We start from the raw sequence: 20,255 nt of genomic DNA on the forward strand, positions 1-20,255 counted from the left end.
GTTGGGCCTTGGGCCAACAACGACTGCGTTTGGGCCTAGTCAGGCACGCACGCCAGCGTGGCCCTTGTGGCTGCGTTGGTTGTTTCGTCTTGTGCTTAAAGCAATGTCCGATTACTTAGTCGCCAAGTAACTTTGGCTTTAAGTATTAGTTTTCTTAGACCTACTAGAATTGGATTAATTAAGAGTTTAATTATTGCTACAATTCTAATTGGTTAAGAATTCCAATTCTAATAGGATTGGTAATTGTTTTCCTGGTGAGACTCAAATTCCTTATTTCCTACTCTATAAATATGAGGCTAGCCCTCATAATTTAACACACCAAATCATATTCTTTACTTAGATTGTGTTCTAGGGAGAACATAGTTTATATCCTAACCCGAGTGCAAAAAAGCTTAAGTAATATCCTAGTTGGTTGAAACTAAGGCGGATCCGAACATGCTGTGGACTTTCTACGGAGGGGAGAAACTTGGAGCTCTAAAGACTTGTTCTTGTTCGGTTCTGGAGCAGCTAGGGAAGGCATGCATCACAATGTATGTAACATAAATTATGCTAATTGACTATGTGGCAATTAATTTGGATTCCTGGCTTTATGGTTTTTCCACATGAATTATATTGTTTGTATTATTCATAACCTCACACAAGATTCGTAGAGGATTTCATGAACGAACAAGCAAAATTAATGCAAGCAACGAATCACGCTCTCGCGTCAATTCGAAAAAAACACTCCAACATTCTAGAAACTTAGGTTATCTAATCCTAAACTAACTAGACATGGAATCAAACCTCATTTAATCAATTTAATCACAAATAATCACAAAATAATCTTCAAAATCCCCAATTCTACATCCAAAGCTTTAACCCTAATCTCTAGACTGTAAACTAATCAATGAGCATGATTAGAACTATAATTAAACTAGAACAAAACCTAATCATGAAGCTAAATAAAGATACCAAACTATTTCAATCAACGAAAATCAAACATGAAAAGTCAATGTCAAAAATCCAATAAAATTCAATCTATGAAATTAATCCAAGATCAAACAATGAAATCAAGCATACACTAATAAAAAACTATGAACAAACAATTAGAGAAACAATTAAAGAATAAAAGAGAGAAGTTATACCATTTGAAGCTGAATAGAATTCGAAAATTGAAGAATACTAAAATCTAAAAATGAAGAACAAAACCAAAAAAAATTGCGAAAAAGAATCTGATAATTTGTGAGTTTAATTCCAGAAACTGAAAACCTAAGCCACGATTTGATTCTAAAATATAGCTCTAATCTACTCATTGCTGGTGCTATTCTATTCGCCACTGCTATTCGCTGTTGCAATCTCCTCCCCTAATCGCAACTCAAGAACCAAAAATAAGAAAACAAAACTGAAGAAGAAATCAAAATCTGAAAACGAAAATCCAACTCTAGGCTACGAATTTAGTTTCTAATTGATCTAATCAAGCCAATATCTTGCGCTATGCTCTATTGCCGCCCTATTCAATCACTCAAAAACTAAATCAGAACTCCCCAAACAAAACGCTGTTGCTGTTTTAGTATCAATTTGCGAACATTTGTGCGCACGCATAAGAAGAATCTCTGCGCACGCAGCTAAAAGGAAAGGCTTATTGCATCAATTTAGCGTATTTGTGCGCCCCCACAAGGCAGGTATGTGCGCGCGCACAAACCTGAAACTGCTGCAATGTTGCTATTCTGTTTGCTTGCTCGTGTGTAGCTACTGTCTTGGTAGCTCGTGGCTTGGCTATGTTGCAGTCTTAGAAGTGATGCTACATAGCTACTAGAAGCAGCTTTTCTTGCCTTGTGGGTTTGCTGTGGAGCTGTTGTTTGCTTGCTCGTGTGGGGATGTTTGATTGCCCGGGTCTAAAATATGTAGCATAAACACAAGGTTGCTGTCAACGCACTGCAAGGCTCGTGTATTGTTGTTGTCAAGGCACTGCATTGTGCTAGTGGTCGTGAGCCCACGAGGTTGCTCTAGGCAGCAGCTATGCCATGGCGTTCCTGTGATGCTTCGTCGATGCACATTGATGCTACGTCGCTGCACATCATGAAGTCGTTGCTGCACGCAAACAACATCGTGCAAGCAATCTATAAAATCGTAAAGCACGTTTATTAAATCAGAAATCATATTAATTCGTTTAACATTTTTACAAATCGTAAAACATATTACTCGTTGACAAGCATAATATCGCATTATTTAACACGTTAATATTCCAAATGACCCTACGCAATGAAATGAGCATAGAAGGCGCGTTTAGAGCAAAAACGACTAAAATATACGCAAGAAGAGAAAATGTTATGATTAATGAAAAAATACGATAAACGAATCAAAAACAATAAAACTAAGTAAAAATATCAGTTAAACGAAATAAAATCCTAAGCTAAGAGCGACATAAATATCGCTCACCAAACTCTCCCAAGCTAAACCTTTGCTTGTCCTCAAGCAAAGCTAGAATGAAAAATGGGAAGGAGAATGAGCTTATTTATTTAAAATCAAAATTACGAAAATAAGAACTACAAGAATGCACACTAACTTACTTCGTACGAATCACGGTTGCATTTAAGCACATGTAGCAAGCTCTTTGAACCCCACAATCTCTCATGAGGGCGAGTGGGATCTCGCAAGGGTTTTATAAGAGATTGACCCATAACTCTCCAAAAACGGCTAAGGCAAGACCTAAAAAGAAAAGAAAACCAAAAACAAGCAAACAAAAGAACTAGGAAGTTTTTAGAACGAAACAAACAAAAATGGATGCTAACATTTCTAAATCAATAGGCGAGTTCACGCTAATGGATATCATAGGTCGAGTGAAACATTCACATCCAAAGCATAGAGAAGTAGGAAGTTTACACTCCTCTTTCCCCCTTCAACCGATCTTACCGCGTCTTCTCTCTAGCTTCAAATCTACCCTCAAGGACGACTCCTCATGACACCACGAAGGTGTCGGAAAAGTTAGAATTTCAAGAGGGAAAAGAAAGCTACACGAAAATCTCGGCATGCCTAACTCGCTCTATAGGTTTGAATATTTCCTCCCTCCACCGACAATGACTCAACCCTCTAAGGTCAAAAAGACTTTTAAGGATGCAATGATAGGCTAGGGGTAAGGGAATGAATTTTTTTTGGAAATTGTTGCTAAATCCTAAAGTGAAGCATGGTCACACTTGGCACCTCAAGAAATGAATCCAAACCAAACAAAAGTACCAAAAATGGGGCCTTCCCTCAAGCTTATTCAACAAACAAAATCAAACTAAACATCTTTTTGAACTTTTCTGCTTCCTTTTTCTCATTTTTTTGTGTTTCAAGTGAAACTTTTCATTTTCCTTGTTTTTCTCTCTTTGGTTTTTTCTTTTCAATGCAAAACATTTGCTCTTATTCAATAAAATATTCACAATGATTTTCAATATCCCAAATAACTTCACCATTTTATTATTTTCTCAAACTTTCTTGAAATTCACAACATCAAACCCTAAGACCATCAAGCTTCACTATCACTTCTAAGGGTGAAAATAAAACAAGCGCTATTGGCTTGTAATTAGCTAATAAGAAATGAAGGGCATGGCTCAAATGGTTAGCAAGATTGGGCAAATGCAAATAAAAATACAAGAAAAGAAGAAAAATGGTCCTAAAACTATAAAAAAAAATATCACCGAAAGAAATGCCTTTGTCATCCCCTAAAGTGGTTCGGTCGCGATATCGGGAAGAAAATTGTCAAATTCTAGATAAAAGAAAGTCAATGCCAAATATCCAACCCGCTCATGCAAAGTGTTTGAGAATTAGGCTAGAAAATTCAATAATCCTCACACATGGGTAGCAAATACCATCCTTTCCGGTTTCAAATGACTAGAGAGAACGACACCATCTTACCACAAACCAAAGGTTCAAGAATCATGCTCTCAAAAGTTCTAACCAACTACCTTTGCATGAAAATTCTAGATTCGACCCTAGATATCCAAGATCATGCACACCTCTACCAATTAGGAATGAAAGTATTCAAGCATGCAAGTTTCACATTTATTATGCCCAAATGAAGAACGAAACCTAAAAATCTAGATTTGGAAAGCAAGAAATTCAGCTATTTGGGATGCTATGGTCCCCTCTCTGGATAGTAGTGTAAGCTGTATTCAATTTTCTATTAGGCATAGAATTAAGAGTATCCTAGGTAAGAAAGTGAGTGCTAGAGATATGGATTGGCTGTATTCCCTATAATAGTACTAGTTTTTGCTCTTTTGAGCTTTGTTTAGCATTCTAAAGTGGAGGGGGTCCTTCCTAGAAGGTTTGTCTCCCTTTAGTTTTGCTTAGTTTGTAATAGTTGTTGATTAATAAATAAAAAAGCTCTCTTACTTGTCAAAAAAAAAAAAAAACCTAAAAATCTAGAAAAACTTGCCTTGCATGACTAAAAGGAAAATGGAAAATATTTTTGGATTTTTGATGAATTTTCAAAGAAATAAAAAAAAGAAAGAAAAATAAAGGAAAAGAAAAAGAAAACGAAAAGAAAATAAAAAGAAAACGAAAAGAATTAAAGAAAATAAAGAAAATAAACGAAAGAAATAAAAGAAAACGAAAAGAAATAAAGCAAAATAAAAGTAAAATAAAATGAAATAAAAGACAATCAACAAGAAATATTCACAAAATCACGCAATCAATCAAATGGAGGTCATATCGATATCATACAATCAAATCTCATCCCCCAAACTTGAATTAGGCTATGTCCTCAAGGCCTTAAAAAAAACAAGGGGAGGCACATCTACCCATCCAACCAATGCCCCAACATTAAATATGCCGATGCAAAGAGTTAGAATGATATTACCGGAAGTATTGTGGGAGCAAGTCCCGCAAAGAACCGAAAACACAAACGAACTCACCATAAGAATTACCGAGCACGACAATGGTGGATGAAAATGACTTCCACATCAACGAAGCATGAGGCACACAAACTCAAAAAACAAATAAAATTAGTATACAAGGGCCAATGGCCAAAACCACGGGTTGCCTCTCGAGAAGCGCTTCTTTTACGTCATTAGCTTGACGACCTTTACCTTTAGAAAATACCCGGACAATGATCGCAATAGTTTGTCAAATGCATTGGCAAACATATCCACGAACATCAAAAGGCAAGAGTCAAGTGAGAAGCATGCACAAAGTTAAATGCAACTCTGTGCCTTGGGGGGTGGGGTGCCAAAAATAAGAAGAATCAAAAGGAACAATGAGAAAATAAGAAGAAGAATCAAAAGGAGAGAGAGAGAGAGAGAAAAAGGACAAAGAGAAGGATGATGCTCCTCAACAAGCTCTTTTTGGGGTGGCAAACAAAATTGTTTGAATGGGGCGCTTGGAGATGAATGAAGGGGTGAAAATCCTCAAGTGGTGGGGCGCGGAGAAAATAAGGAAGAGAGATGGGAAATGACGGATAAATGTCGAGTTTCTTGATTCGGAAAGAGGTATGAGAGGAAGGAGTAGGAATAATGACTTCACAAGCAACTTCACTCACATCACAAGAGATAAAAGAACTCTCAACCAACGGTCCTTCAATCAAATTCACATCATCAATTTCATTAATATTCTCAAAATCATCAAAAACCACCAAATGGGGTGCCTCATTCTCAATGACATCCTCAAATGAGCTAACACATCCCAAATGAACTCTTAACAAACTCAAATCTTTTTCGAAATCCAATGGGCAATCATCAATGGGGTGATGGTCAAATTGAGGAGGGAGCTCAAAATTAACATTCGCATTTATGTCTCCCACAAACTTACCTTTAATTTCGCTCAAGGGAGGGAAGGTGGGAGATAAAGGAGAAACCTCAAAGTTCAACACCTCAACCTCCTCAATATCATTCCCTTCACTAATTCGATCTTCATGCTTAGCATAATATGAATTATAATCATTATTAACAACATTGTAACACATGAATTTGTTAATGGGTTGGCAAATGTCACCGATTTGAGCTTTAGGAGATTCCGGAGAAGATTTTGAAAATTCACAATGCAAGGAGTTTTGAAAATAGACATGGGGGGGACGGTTATCATCAAACTTATGAGTATTAACATTGGAGACATGAGGAAAATCATTGACATTCATGCAAAAATGCAAAAATTCATGAGAGTAAGCACAAGTGTCATAATGATGTGAATGCACCTCATCTCTATTATATAAGTGAAGAGGGGAGGGACATTTTAGTAACGTCACTTTTCGTGTCCCCACATAAAATACTAAAATATCCTTCCTAGCTTTACAGTTTACTCAAACGACAAACCTGATTTGACCGAAAAATATAACGCCAAAAATCTTCTTAATCGGTCCATTAGCTGTACATACAAATTATTAAATTCATTACATAAGGTTATTAGTTAATGGTTTAAAAAACTGGTTAGTAATTAATTAAAAAACCAGTTATTTTTTCTTTATTTTTTAATTACTTTTTTGAGATTATTAAATTAATTAAATACCTAGAGTCAAACTAATCAACCAAAAGGCCCAAAATAGTTAAACTGTATACGAAAGAAAAATAAAAAAAATCAAAACAAGCAAAAATCCCAATTGCTATTCTCCGTAACAAATTACCACCTCCCAAACTTCTGCTTCTTCTTCTTCTTTGAGGTGCTCTCTTCTTCCCCTCTCTGAATTTATAGCAAAATTTTACTCCAAATTCAAAAGGTATGTCTTTAAACTCTTTAATTCTTTAGTTTTTTCTTATAATTGAGTTGGTTTGTTGTTGTAGTCATTATTCTGCTGCTATTTGGTGAGGTTTAGGGTTCTAGGTACAACCATTGTAACTGGTACTAGGTACCTTAGTGCCTATTACATTTACTTGATTCTAATTTTGTAGAGAAACGTTTTTCTCTTTTCTTGTAAGTTAAATGTTGTTTCTGCTTCATGTACGATTACGGGAACTGACTAATATTTTGTTTTTAATGTTTGTCAATTTTTCTTATAATATAAATTGTTATTTATTGCAGATGGATGATATTCCTTTGACAATTATACTCCATTATGCTGGTCAGTGGGAGTGCAAACCACACATGAAATATGTTGGTGGTACTGTTAGGATTTTCGATAACATACCTGCTGATGTTAATGGAAACTACATGAGAAGGGTTATTGAGAGCTTAGATTATGAGGACATTGTCAAGATACACTAGTATGAGACTGGTAATACTTTGATTTATCAAAATATATCTTCCTTGTTTGATAATACTTTGCATATAGTGTTTTGAAAACACTTTCTAATCCTTAGATTATTTATCTTCTCCACTTTCATCCCTGAAAAATCCCAACATTGTAACGTGCATCATTTTGATATTATTTACGTATGTGATTGATGCAGGCTTGAAGATACTATTATTTGAAGGAATGGGTGTTTTACTCTTTAAATGATATTTTGGATGAAAGATGATTTTTCCATAATTTTTTGTGAAGCCTTGTCAATTTTGTTAAGGATTTTATGCTTTTGTATGGACTGTAATAGGGTACGTACTATGCTCAAGGCACTATTTTTTATTTTTTTTATTTCCAGTTATGTAAGGCCTAAGATATATACATCATGCACCATTGTTATAGTTTCATCTATCAGAACTACTGTAGCTGTTGGTTCTGCCACTACTACTCTCTTGCTTCTACTTCTGGTCAGACTTATGTTATGCCATTTATTACTGGAGGCTGGCTATGTTCCTCTATCTAATGTTAATATGCAGATTGCAGAGCTCATCTTATATTTCTCTATATGATGTTAATATGCAAATCTCATCTTCTGGTTTCTCTAAATTTAATGTTATTAAAATGTTACGTTTATATATATATATATATATATATATATTTAAATTCATGTATGGTTAAGGGTTAGTTAAGTATATGGGTTAATTTGCTAGCAAATTGAAGCTAGACCCTAAATGGTGAAAAAAAAAAACTTAGACCCTAAAAGGTGAAAATTTTGATAACTTAGACCCTTTTGTTTCCTTATCTCTAAAAAACCAGAATAATTAAAATTTACAATTAAGGAAAAATTCAATTTAAAAGCTAAATCAGTCGTATTGTAATCAATTTTAAAACGCAATCAATCCCACCAAATCATAAAATCCCAGCATAATATAAGTACTCCCTCCAATTAAGCCCAGAAATCTCTGAATATTTATGTACTTTTATTGAAAACTAACATTCATTTTTAATTTTTAAACAAAAAATCCCTCCTCTCCCCTCTCCCCCTCTTCTTCAACCTAGAATTTTAACCACCCCCAATATCCCAACTTGCCACCCACCATCAACCACGACAAGTCGAGAACCACCACCAACATCGTGCTGGCCATAACAAAAATCACGGCAGAAAAGTCCTATCAACACCCACCATCCATGACCAAATCGCACACATCACCAAATCGCATACATTTCTAGATCTATTAACATAAACCACAAATTATGATCTCAAACCCAGATTTTACGAACACAAAAAGTACGAAACCATAAATTATTTTTTGAACACAAATACGCACACCCATATTTTTTGAACACAAACCCAAATTTTTGGAGTTATTTTCTTCAAATTAAACTGGGGATCTGAGAGAAGCTGATAATTGGAGAGAGAGAGCTCAGAATTATGGTAATGGTGTAGAGGAAGAGAGGAAGAGAGAGAATAAATTTGAGTTCATGTAGAGGAAGAGAGATAGGGAATAAATTGATGGATTTTGTTTACAGTATAGAGGTCTGAGCTTAGGGCTTTTCCAAGAGGGAGAGTTATGCTGAGGGGACAATGTCAATGTTAGATGAGGCTTTGTTGGTGTTTAGTGTTTTAACTCATTCCACGTGTGTGATTATCTTTCATTCCCATACACAATTAAAATAAAATAAAATAAAATAACACCAATTGAGGTTATCATGAGTGGTTAAGGGTCTCTTGCTCCTTAACCAAGGTCTCGGGTTCGAGCCTTGGGAATGGAAAAAATCTCAACTGGGAGGGATGCTGCCCATCAAGGTACCATGCAAACTCCCGCGGGAGAATTTGTCCAAATGTTGGATTTCATGTGATTTCACATTTTAGTGAGTTTTTATTTTATACTAATTTTTTTATTACGTATTCATTTTTACAAAGTACGGAGTATAAATTTGGGTTCACATACACTTATAAATACGGAATATTCTTTATCTCTATTACTCCGTATATAAGTGAAGTTTTGGTGTCCCTCTTGAAATTATCCATTATACCCTTAGTAATTAAAATCAAATTATAAAAAAAATTAGAAATATAAACCGCAGCTGTCTCTAGCATTAAAAGGGGTAGGCAAATACGTTTGTTAGTTCTTTTTTTATTATGGCCCACTGTTGGATATATACAAACTATAGTAAAACGTTTATAATGCAGTTGATTAGAAAACAAACTAATTATGTCTTTAGTGCTAATTGTTCATATATGCTACAGATTCGAACTAATTGTTCATATAAAGTCGTTCTTTAGTGCTAGTCTGCTAGAGATTCGTTCAAAGTGGATCATGCGAAAGTATTAGCTCAAAGTCGTTCATTCGTTCTTTTTTATGCTTTGATTTTTCTTATAATCTAATAATGTAAACATTAATTTCTTGATTGATTAGGATGACAAAACTTCCATATATACAAGACTGTAACGTACAAGAATATAATTAGCCTACAATCAAGTAATTGAGCTACAATTACGGTAACCGAATTAATACATTTAATTACAAAATAAGTGTTAAACAGTTAAGACTATTCACTTTCTAATATATTCTATCATAAATTCTATCCAAACTTATTATTCGAGTGTGGTCAGAGAAAATGAGAACAAACTCTTTAAACAAAACCTTTCAGACTTTCATCCACATACATAAAATTTCTGTTATTCAACAAGAAAATAGAAGGCCACGCTCAACAAACAGAATCATAAAGCTGTTTGCGCACCTCTTTAATAAAACAATCGCGTGCATATAAGACTAGTTAGAACGAGAATACAAGGGAGGGGGGAAATTATCATCCGAAATTGGTTCAATGATTGGAACAACAGAAGAATCATTATTCAACATAACACGCTCATATGTATCCCTAGCAAACCACAAAAATAATTTCATAGCATCGTTCCAATGCATTTCTAAAAGCCTTCCATTACAAAAGGATTCTAAAATATCCAATGTTCCCTATTTACACCTCATATATGACTTTACAAGTATCACAAAATTTTAAACCATTAAGAGTTCCATGGATGCGACAATACTCAATCAAGAAAGTCAATCTATTAAAATAATACTTTTCTCGCGATGTAGACTTTTATCGGAATCTACCATAGCCCTTTTGGGCGCAGTTATAGTACGCTCAATAGGCGCCCTTCGAGATTTAGATTCAGAACACTGACGGTCACCCTTGAGCTTACAGTGAGATTGCCTCCTTGGAGGCCTGGAGTTAGCCACTCGGGGCCTAGAAGTACCAATGTGCTCATACTTCGTCCTACCCCTTGGGTGAAGTAACTCAGTCGGTTCAGCATCACGAGCCTTGGTCCTCTCCACATCATCGTAGAACTCATCCAGATCTTGTAACTCTCAGAAATGGAATTATTCCCATCTACAACAACGGTCCAACGGGGGTAAGTCATTATAATACTTTTCCCACGCAAGGATGCAATTTCGCGATAGAACCGTCATATTTGGTGGTGTAGTATCCGCAAAAATGTATGATATGCCTCATACCGTACTGTCTCATGACTCGATGCGGAAAGATATATGTAGGATATGAGGTGAAGACAACGGTATTTAAACCGCCTACCATGGACTGCATACCCCACCACGATATCACCCACTTAATGGAGCAAAGTCCATGGGTGAAGTAAGAAGTCCACTCGGCCTCGTTCTCCCATTGGTGCAAATATTTCCTATTGCCAAGAGCCTTAGGAAGAGATTCTCCCAAGCTTCCAACAATCTCAAGCGCTCCAAAAGCCATATGTGAAAAAAAATATATACAGGAATCAGTCATACCACTCGCAAGAATTCGGAAAATAAACAAAAAACAAATTGGAAATACGAATAAAAACGACCGGAAAAGACAAGGCGCGAAAGTACTTTCACGCATAAAAGTCAATCGCGAAAATATAATCGCGCACAATTACTAATGTGAATATATTACAGCGCCTGTTCAAAATTTCCAATCCTGGAAGATTATGCGAGGCGCGCAACAAAATTATCCCTCCTAGAATCAGGCGCAATAAAATTGTTTCGCATGCCACAACATCACAAAATTAATTTGACGCAGACAAATAAAAAAAACCTTATATTTAGTGATTGTTTACCTGCAATAATAAGGGGCTTCTCCCTGAAGCTTTCAGACTTGGCGTCCTTTTTCAACGCATCCGCACATAGTATTGTCTCAGCAACAACCATGGTCATTATGGAATAACGACCCTCCATCTGAATAACAATTGGGATCAACCTAATGCCTCCCCACATGCTATCATCGTTATGGAACAAGTAGGAATTCAACAAACAGAAACAAATAACCCCCGCATATTAAACTTTTGATTAGTTATATTTTTGTGGGGACACTGCAACGTTTAATGAGTTTAGTGAGATTGACATTCTTCTCTCCTAACATGTCATTAACCGTATTATCATCTAGACCTAGAAATTTCCCTATTGTCTATCTTCCCTCTTCAGCCTTGCAAGGTGTGACAGGAATAGAAATAACAGGGTAACCAAGTATCGCAACAAACTCATCACGCAAAGGGACTATCTCATTATTTCTAAAAACAAAGACATGGTGATCAGGATCCCAAAAATTTTAGAGCAGCATGAGTAAAGTCAATCTTTATTTATTGCAAGCCTAAAAATGCATCTAAGTGGTATTCTTTTAGCAAAGATTTCTCAATGGGATTAAGTCCATGTAACCACTTCCCTACAGTAGGCTTAAGAGACATGGCAGAAGCATACATGATAAAAAAACAGAAACTAAAGACTGCGAATACTTAAAATATAATGCAAAGTGAATAAGCAAGCAAAGGTGAAGAACAATGAGCACAACGACCCATTATTTACACAGCCGAGCTAAGCACATCCTAGACCGATTTGACTAAACGAGTTTGAAGTTTAAGGAAACTGAAATACCAGCACAAGAACTTTCTTGCGCCAGGCACCAAGTGCAAGAAAATTCTAGAGCAGCTCCAGCAGCGCAAGAAAATTCTTGCGCCCAAACGGCAGTTTTCGAATACGCTCGTAGGATGAAACTGGAATTCGTTGGGATCGTTTTAATTCTTTTCCTATACGAAATCTTATATAATCATCTTTTTAAGGACACTTAGATTGTACGCAATGCCTAAATCTAATCAGACTTGTTTTTGTTTTATTTCTTAAAACATTTTTCAACCACTTCTGAAATCAATAAAGTATATCGCTGACTTTAAAACTTAAATGCGCACTTGTCTTTTTTATGTTTTCTGTAAGTATAAGTTCAAGACACTTACTCTTACTTCGGCTAAAAGGTAGCCGTCTAAGCTTTTGTCAAGGAAAAACCTCGACCTGCTAATTTCCTTGACCATAGCTGTGTCTCCTAATACAACACCTACAAAGCAAAACAACGAGTATCAATTATTCAATCCTCGGGCATACCTTTGCACTAAACGCGTATGGCTCAAGTTATTCATTGTTTGCCCCAAGACGTCAAGAATATGCAAAAACATGTGCCAAACATTACAGTACAAAGTCAATCTCGTTGCCATGCTTGGGGGCTTGATGAAAACGTTCCAAAAATGCTCCAAACTAATAGGGCGACGAAATGTTGGGACTTTTTAAAAACTCTAATCATTCTACTGCATCGAATATACATGACATTCATGCACGTATACGTTCGTACAGTGTAATCGTTGCTCCGAAGAGCAATGAAAAGCAAAAGAGAATAATAGAAAAAGCAAGTAAGAAGTGCAGAGAGAACTCTTGAAAAAAATCATCGTAGCAGCAAAGGAAATGACGAACGATTTCTGAAAAGAAAAAAAAACACCGATTTCGAGATATATACTAAGCGCCACACAATTGTTGCACAAGCTACGACGATGCAAGAAACCTTCTGCGCATATCAGTTAAGCATTTAAGAATAAATCATGCGCTGCAAGATTCGCTAATAACAATCGGGCTTAGACTTCGCCCAACTGCCAATCAACCGTTATACTTTACGATTTCTTTCCCACGGAAAAAGTATCAGTTTTTCAAAATTATTATTTTATTCAAAAAATAATAATAATTGTCGTTGGTCAACTAACATGCCACGACCTCTCGGGAAATAATCATGATCCACTAACCGGTCACGACCGCAATCATTTTTATCGGAACTTCTTATTTCTGAAAAATAAAAATTCTCAAATTATTTTCCAAAAAAATAATCAGATTTTCCGTTTTCTAAAAAACGAGATTTTGGTTTTTAATTTTCCGTTTTCTAAAAAAATTAGAGTTAAGCTTTCCGTTTTCTAAAAAACGAGAGTTATGTTTTAAATTTTCCGTTTTCTGAAAAACGAGAGTTAAGCCAAGATTTCCGCTTCTAAAAAGCGAGAGTTAAGTCAAGTTTTCCGCTTTTAAGAAGTAAGAGTCAAGGTGAGTTTTTCCCATTTTGTCTAAAAAATAAGGTAGCAAGTTTTCCGCTTTCTTTCAAAATGCAAGGCAATCAAGTAAAGTTTTCCGCTTTCTTTCTCAAAAAGCAGAACCGTCAAGTTTTCAATCCATCTAAGTTTAAACAAGTTTCAAATATATGTTTTCTAAATGTTCCATCCGTATGAACACCTTAATTGACATTGTGAGAAGGTATAAATTCAATCAGCAGATCTCCAATAACTCATGAGGAGAGATTTTGGCATTCCAAGTGATGACCCTTAAGTCAAATGTTGTCACTCGGGGGCTCGTGACACCCTCATACCCGAATCGGCTTCCCAAAGTTAGATTCATTAGACGCACTTCGTCAAAAGTACTTTGATCATCGTCTTAATCAGACTCCATCAAAGTGGGGGCTAACAGTAGACACCAACATTTGACCCCAAGCCAGATTTGGTAAGTTCAATGATGAAACAAACATCCACTTGTCAAAGTATTCCTGATCAAGCAACATACGTCCTAAGATTGACTGACTCATTCCCCAAACCCATATTTTCATTTATAGTAACTTCTATTTTTAGTAACTTCCACCTAAGCAGCTGCTAAGTATAGTAACCGTCCGAGATAGATTTAGACCAAAGGGTAGAGTTGCACTACAACTAAACCCCTAAAAGAGATCGAAAAGCATAAATAAAGTTCTAATTGGAGATAAATTGAAATAAGATTGAAAAGCGTAGAAGGGGTTTCTATCCGGAATAAAACCGGAATAAAACTAAATAAACGCGTGGATAAGAAAACGTGCGCAAGACATTTCTTGCGCATAGGGCCAGCGCAAATAAATTTGTCACGCACAACATCCACGCGCAAGACTTATTCTCACACCCTTATTTCAGTCCAATCCAAATTCGAACTTTGAATCTCATCTAACGCTAGACCGGATAAATCTGGCGCATGAGCTGGAGCTCAAGAGATTTCTCACGCCAAGTTGTTTATTACAAAATATATCTTGCGCACCGTTATATTAATGGTTGTTCTTAAACTACTGAAACGTTTATCTTCCAAGGCACTTTACACTATAAATAGAGCCTCAAACCACCAGATTAAGGGCACCGAATATAATTCGCATACTGTCCCCAAGTTCGAATCTTGACCCTAAATTCTCAATAAGCCTTCTGTAAGAATCCATAATCGTCCCGTATTCACAACAGTTCTGCCGCATTAACTCTTGTTAAGCAGAATTTTGTCCGTACAAGTATCTGAATCCGCCCATTACTGCTGGAATTATAGCCGATTCCCATGCCTAAAGGAATTTCTTGATCTAACGCAAGAGTCTAGTCAAGTCGAGGGAAGTACGTTACGGAAAAGGAAAGCTAGTAAAAATAAGTGGTTAGTTTCTTAGACCCTCAATATAGCCTAAGATATATTGTAACGTGTCGTATTCTGTTTATTCCTTTAATCTCCCTATAAATCTGATATACATAATCTGATTATTTATCACGCCTAATAAGATATTTCTAGGACAATCTAGATTACTGTTAGGTTTCTTAAATTAATCTAAATCACCCTATCGACGTCTGTTAGTTAATACTTGTGCATTAAAATCAATTCAGATTAGTAATGTACGTAGTATAACGCATGCCCCGTCTTTGTTACATTGAACTAGTAAGGACTGCCACATGGGCTAATACTGGGCACTCCTGTTATTAGTAAATGTCCCCCGAACTCTCAATCTCTGCTCTGCTGGATGTACGTTGAGCGATCTCCACACCAGGGATCACAAGGGAACCTCAGGCCGTGGAGCCCAAACGCTGCTACTCTTGTATCACAATAATCGGGTTTTCTCAGTTTTCCTCATTGTCGTTGAAAACTGAATAGCGACTCCATGGTCTAGTAAAAAGAGGCTAATTCCCACAATTAGTCCGATATTACTTAATATTGCTTGCCACATCCACGAGTCCTAAACACGTCTTTTCGACCTCCTCACAGCAAAAATTCCTATACACAATTGAGTAAACCAAAACTTGAAATCAATCATTTTGGTGCTCGTTCTCGGAGTTAGAAAGCTGCTCTTTCAAAAAAAAAAAGTTCGAACTAACTCCCAATTTGGAACACTTAAGGAAGAATTGTGCTCTTGCCACAACTAGTCATTGCTACAGATGCAGGAAGCATCGCCATGGGCACTGGAAGAGTGCGCCACGCGCTTAGGCCAACAGTGGCAGTTTGCACATATTATGTTCGTACTCGAAATGCTTGTATAGGACTCCCAGTGGAGTCGCCGTATTGTAGGGGGCTAATTTTTCTCATACTTTGTATATTTGTATATTTGAATTTTCGAAACGTAAGTTTTAGGAATTTGACGAATCCCGTTTGGAAAACGCCAAAGACCCAAACTTGGCCGATTTATTGAGAAGCAAGACCACTTGGTTTGGCTTGATTTTTGACAATCCAACCCCCAAGGGGAGCCAAAATCTAGGTTCGCACTATTGACGTTAATCGGTTTGAACATTGAAAAATCCAAATTCAATCATGCAAAATGCGTAAAAATGCCCCTACGGCTTAGAACATTGAATTCGACGGAGTTGCCACCAAACAAATTTAAGGGTCCGGTTTGGAAATACCATGAATCGGGATAAGGCATAGGACTTGAAACCTAATAGAGATTCAGATAAGGGAATGTGAAACTTATTTAGAAAGATTTAGCAAGTTTGGTTTAATCAAGACAAGGATCGTTTTCGTGCAAGAAAATCCTAATCATGACACTACGTTTAGGCGGGTTTGGCATACATTTAGAACATTAAATTGCTACTTGTATGTGATCACTTCTCTTTAATTCAAATTAAATCAACCTAGGCCGGTTGTCCAAAAATTATCTTCGTTAAGCGTGATTCGAACTTTGTTGATTAGCATGTGAGGTGATGAAAGAAATAAACAAGTAAGGCAAAACATCATAGTAGAAATAAGATGCAATAAAGTAAAGATTATACACCACACCTAGAATAGACTAGCTAGGCGTAACCAAATAGAATGAATAATAAAGGTGAGGAATTGAAAAGGTGCAATATTAAAATATGCAATTAAATAAGCAAGTTAAAACATGAATAATTGAAATTGCAATATAAGAAAATGAAAGGTGCGATGTTGGAAATCCAAACGAGAAACACTTGTTCAAGTATGACTTCGTTTCCCATGGATTCAACTTGAAAGAATCTAACTTTAAAATGAAGTTTCTCATTAAAAAGTATCATCGATTTTGATCTTGAATATTGAAATTAAAACTTGAATATAGAACTTGAAACATGAATGTATAACTTGAATATTGAACATGAACTTGAACTTGAAGATAGGACTTAAATATTGAAATTAGGAGGCTAGATATTCAAAGATTAGAACTTTTATGCACAAAAGATCTCATCTTTGATGAGCTCCAAGACTTGAACTTATTCTAATTTAAAGACAGTTTGCACTCAATTAAACATCATTGAACTTTGAATATTGAAATTGAATGTTGAACATGAACCTTGAAGTTCACGAGTTCTAGTTTGAAGAAGGAATTGCACTTCTTCAAACATCCTTGATCATTTATAAAGTTAGGGTTTTTGTAAAACTTGTATGATGATTGTTGTAAAGAGCATTTTCAAGAGTAAAATCTCATTTACTAATCACGGTTTTCAAAAATAAGGATTAAATATTGAAGCTTGGAACATGGAAATGGAGTATGGAAGATCATTTAAGGGGAGATTCAAGTATAAAAACCCCTTAAAGATTACTCATTTTTTACACATCCTAGTTTTTTTGAGTATGAACTCACAAAAACATCATGAGATCATTTGAAAAGATGAAAGAAAAAAGGTAGAAAAATAGATTTGAAGAGTCCTCGAAAATTTACCTAGACTTAGGGGTTGATTAATTTCAAAGCTTGGACTCCCAAATTTCTTAGGACATTAGAACAATGAACTTGTGTTTTGAAGAGTTAATTTGTATGATTTTGTTTTGTAGATATTTGAGGACTTAATATGGAAGGATTTGAAGATTGAATATTGTGGAAGGGTTTTGAAATAGGCAGAGCTTCGCTGCTCGAAATTCGGTGTTTTGCCTCAGTTTCTTCGTGGAAATGGGGGGTATTTATAGAAAAATTTGATGGGGTATAGGATTGGTGCCAAGTGCAGGTAGGGGGTGGCACCAGGCGCAACTGCCGCCCCAGGAGAAGGTACAACTGACAACGGGGCATTTGTTTTTGTCCTTTTGCGCTTTTGACGGTTTTGCAAAAGATGCTCTTTTACCTTATCCGTCCTTTTACTTGGAGGTTAAAAAATGGATTTTTAGGTCTTTGAAGTGACATTTTTGAGGAGTTTCTCGGGATATCTGATTAGTACAAGTTTTTCTCGATTTTGCTGGTCGACGCCCGGGGTGCTCGGTTTTGGGGTCAGCGCCCGAATTTGACTTGCGTTATATGATATTGAGGTGAAACGTGCCTCGGAGAATGATCGTGGAATCCGTTTCTTGATATTGAACTTGGATTCTGAAATTGTATTTTTGGAAATGTGTTTGAGCTTGAATTGGAGCCCGAGGTTTGGATTTGGACCCAAGGTTTGTATATTTGAATTGGAAGTTCGGAATAGAAATCGAACTTGGGGATTGAATTTGTATAGCCTTGAATAAGGTATTGGAGTTGGATTTTTTGGGTTGGAATGTGTTTGGATTGGAATTGTGTTTGCTTCCGAATTTGTACTTGAGGCTTGAACGAAAGTTCTGAATTGAATTGAATTATGTCCTTTGCAACCGGTATCTTGCACTTAGAAATAAATCTCCCAAATATAGTGGCGGTATCTTCATTGGACTCCAGGGGAGACACAAATTAGGTGTCTACAACTAGGAAAACATGCATATCTCAAATCTTATGAATTCCATAGGAAATGCAACTAGCAGACTCTCGCAATTTACTAGAAATAATCCTATCTAATAGTCACAGATTATAAATATCAGATTTATACCTCTCGGTGCATAATATAAGGTTAATCAAACTCAATTAAAATAGTCTGCCGAACAGAATTGACGAACAACTAAAGCATACTATAGAAATCATGATTATTAATCAATAATAAAACCAATCGAATCCCAATCATACATTTATGGATCCCCTTAACCCTAGAAAATAACTACTCACAGATATTAATGAATAAAGAAATTTAATTTGTAGAAAACATGAAAACCATTAGGTAATCAATTACACAAATTGAAATATAATAGAAATATACCAATTTGAAGAAATAAAGCTTGAGTCTTGAAATGAATTCAAGAACGTAATCAACAAGAAATATGAGAGAAAACTAAGGTACTAAAAACTACGGAGTTTTTCAATATATAAAAACTAAGGTAAAAACAAAGATCCCCTCACTTAGAAATAAAGTCAAGTATTTATAAGCTTTCCCTAAAAGCCAAAACATAAACCAACGTAAAAGGGGAAAAAACACCGAAGCCAGGTCGGTTTGGATACCCGGTGCCACGGCACGCCAAATTTTCCTAATTATTTTGACCCATGAAAAATTCTAAGTATTGATTTAATGCTCATACACGCGCCCGGTCGTGCTTCGGTGCAAAACTCCACGAATTTCTATCTTCAAAACACCATAACTCATTTGTTATTTGTCGAAATTAGGCAATTGACCACTCATTGGAAAACTCTTGAAGTCTAGAATCTAACCCACTTAAAATAACTACATTTGAAATTGTTGAAATGGAGTTATAATCAAAAGAGTGGACGAGAGTTGATTTTCTACTTCTTTTAATATTCGCTTTGCTTCAAAACTCATCCAACTCAATGTTCGTGCTCTCAAAAGTACATAATCTCTTGTATTGATTCAAATGAGTAGGAAATCAACCCAAATATTCTAATTCCTACAATGATAAACCTAAAACTACAAACACAGCAATGGGGAACATTAGTACTAAAAATGGCTCTGAAAAGCGCAATTAAGACCAATAATCAACAAGGGACGGGGGTAAAAACTCTATATAAAATAGGCACATCACTATCCTATTTTATATAGGGTTTGACCTTGTCAAATTTCTTAGGAGGCATGTTTTATGCCGCAACACATGTTAGGAGTTAATCTTGTGTGCTTATTTTCGGACGTCCAATTAGGCGGAAGAGAAGATGAGCGTTTCCCCCGTCGTTTTTTTATTTACCACAACACATGTTAGGAGTTAATCATGTGTTCTTATTTTCGATCGTCCGTTTAAAAGGATGAGAAGATGGGGGGGGTTTGTCCCCCGTCGTTTCAATCTAGGCGACATTTTTTATGCCGCAGCACATGTTAGGAGTTAATCCTGTGTTTATATTTGGACGTCAATTTAGAATGACGAGAAGATGGGGGTTTGCCCCCGTCATTTTTATCTAGGCGACATATTTTTTGCCGCAACACATTTTAGGAGCTAATCATGTGTGCTTATCTTCGGACGTCCCTTTAGAAGGATGAGAAGATGGGGGTTTCCCCCGTCGTTTACGATACTAAGTTTAGGATTTTTAATGCCGTTTGGTGATTTATAGGTGATCATTCTATATTTGTGCTATTTTAGGCCACTCCTTAGGCTTCAATCAATTAGGTTGTTGTTTCGTTTGCAAAATTAGACGTTGGCTAATCTAGGCCACTTCTTAGGCCGTCAACCAATTAGTTTTAGTTCTTCAT

At 36.1% G+C, this 20,255-nt stretch overlaps 1 long non-coding RNA gene across 1 annotated transcript; it reads left to right on the plus strand.

The window, feature by feature from the left end:
• Nucleotides 1-6,510: 6,510 nt before the first annotated feature.
• Nucleotides 6,511-7,705, plus strand: LOC130461962 (uncharacterized). Its single transcript, XR_008922038.1, has 3 exons — nt 6,511-6,667; nt 6,970-7,162; nt 7,338-7,705. It is a non-coding gene; the product is annotated as an uncharacterized lncRNA (long non-coding RNA).
• Nucleotides 7,706-20,255: the final 12,550 nt, after the last annotated feature.

This window comes from Spinacia oleracea, chromosome 5 (genome assembly GCF_020520425.1).
Source record: "Spinacia oleracea cultivar Varoflay chromosome 5, BTI_SOV_V1, whole genome shotgun sequence".
Lineage (NCBI taxonomy): Eukaryota > Viridiplantae > Streptophyta > Magnoliopsida > Caryophyllales > Amaranthaceae > Spinacia > Spinacia oleracea.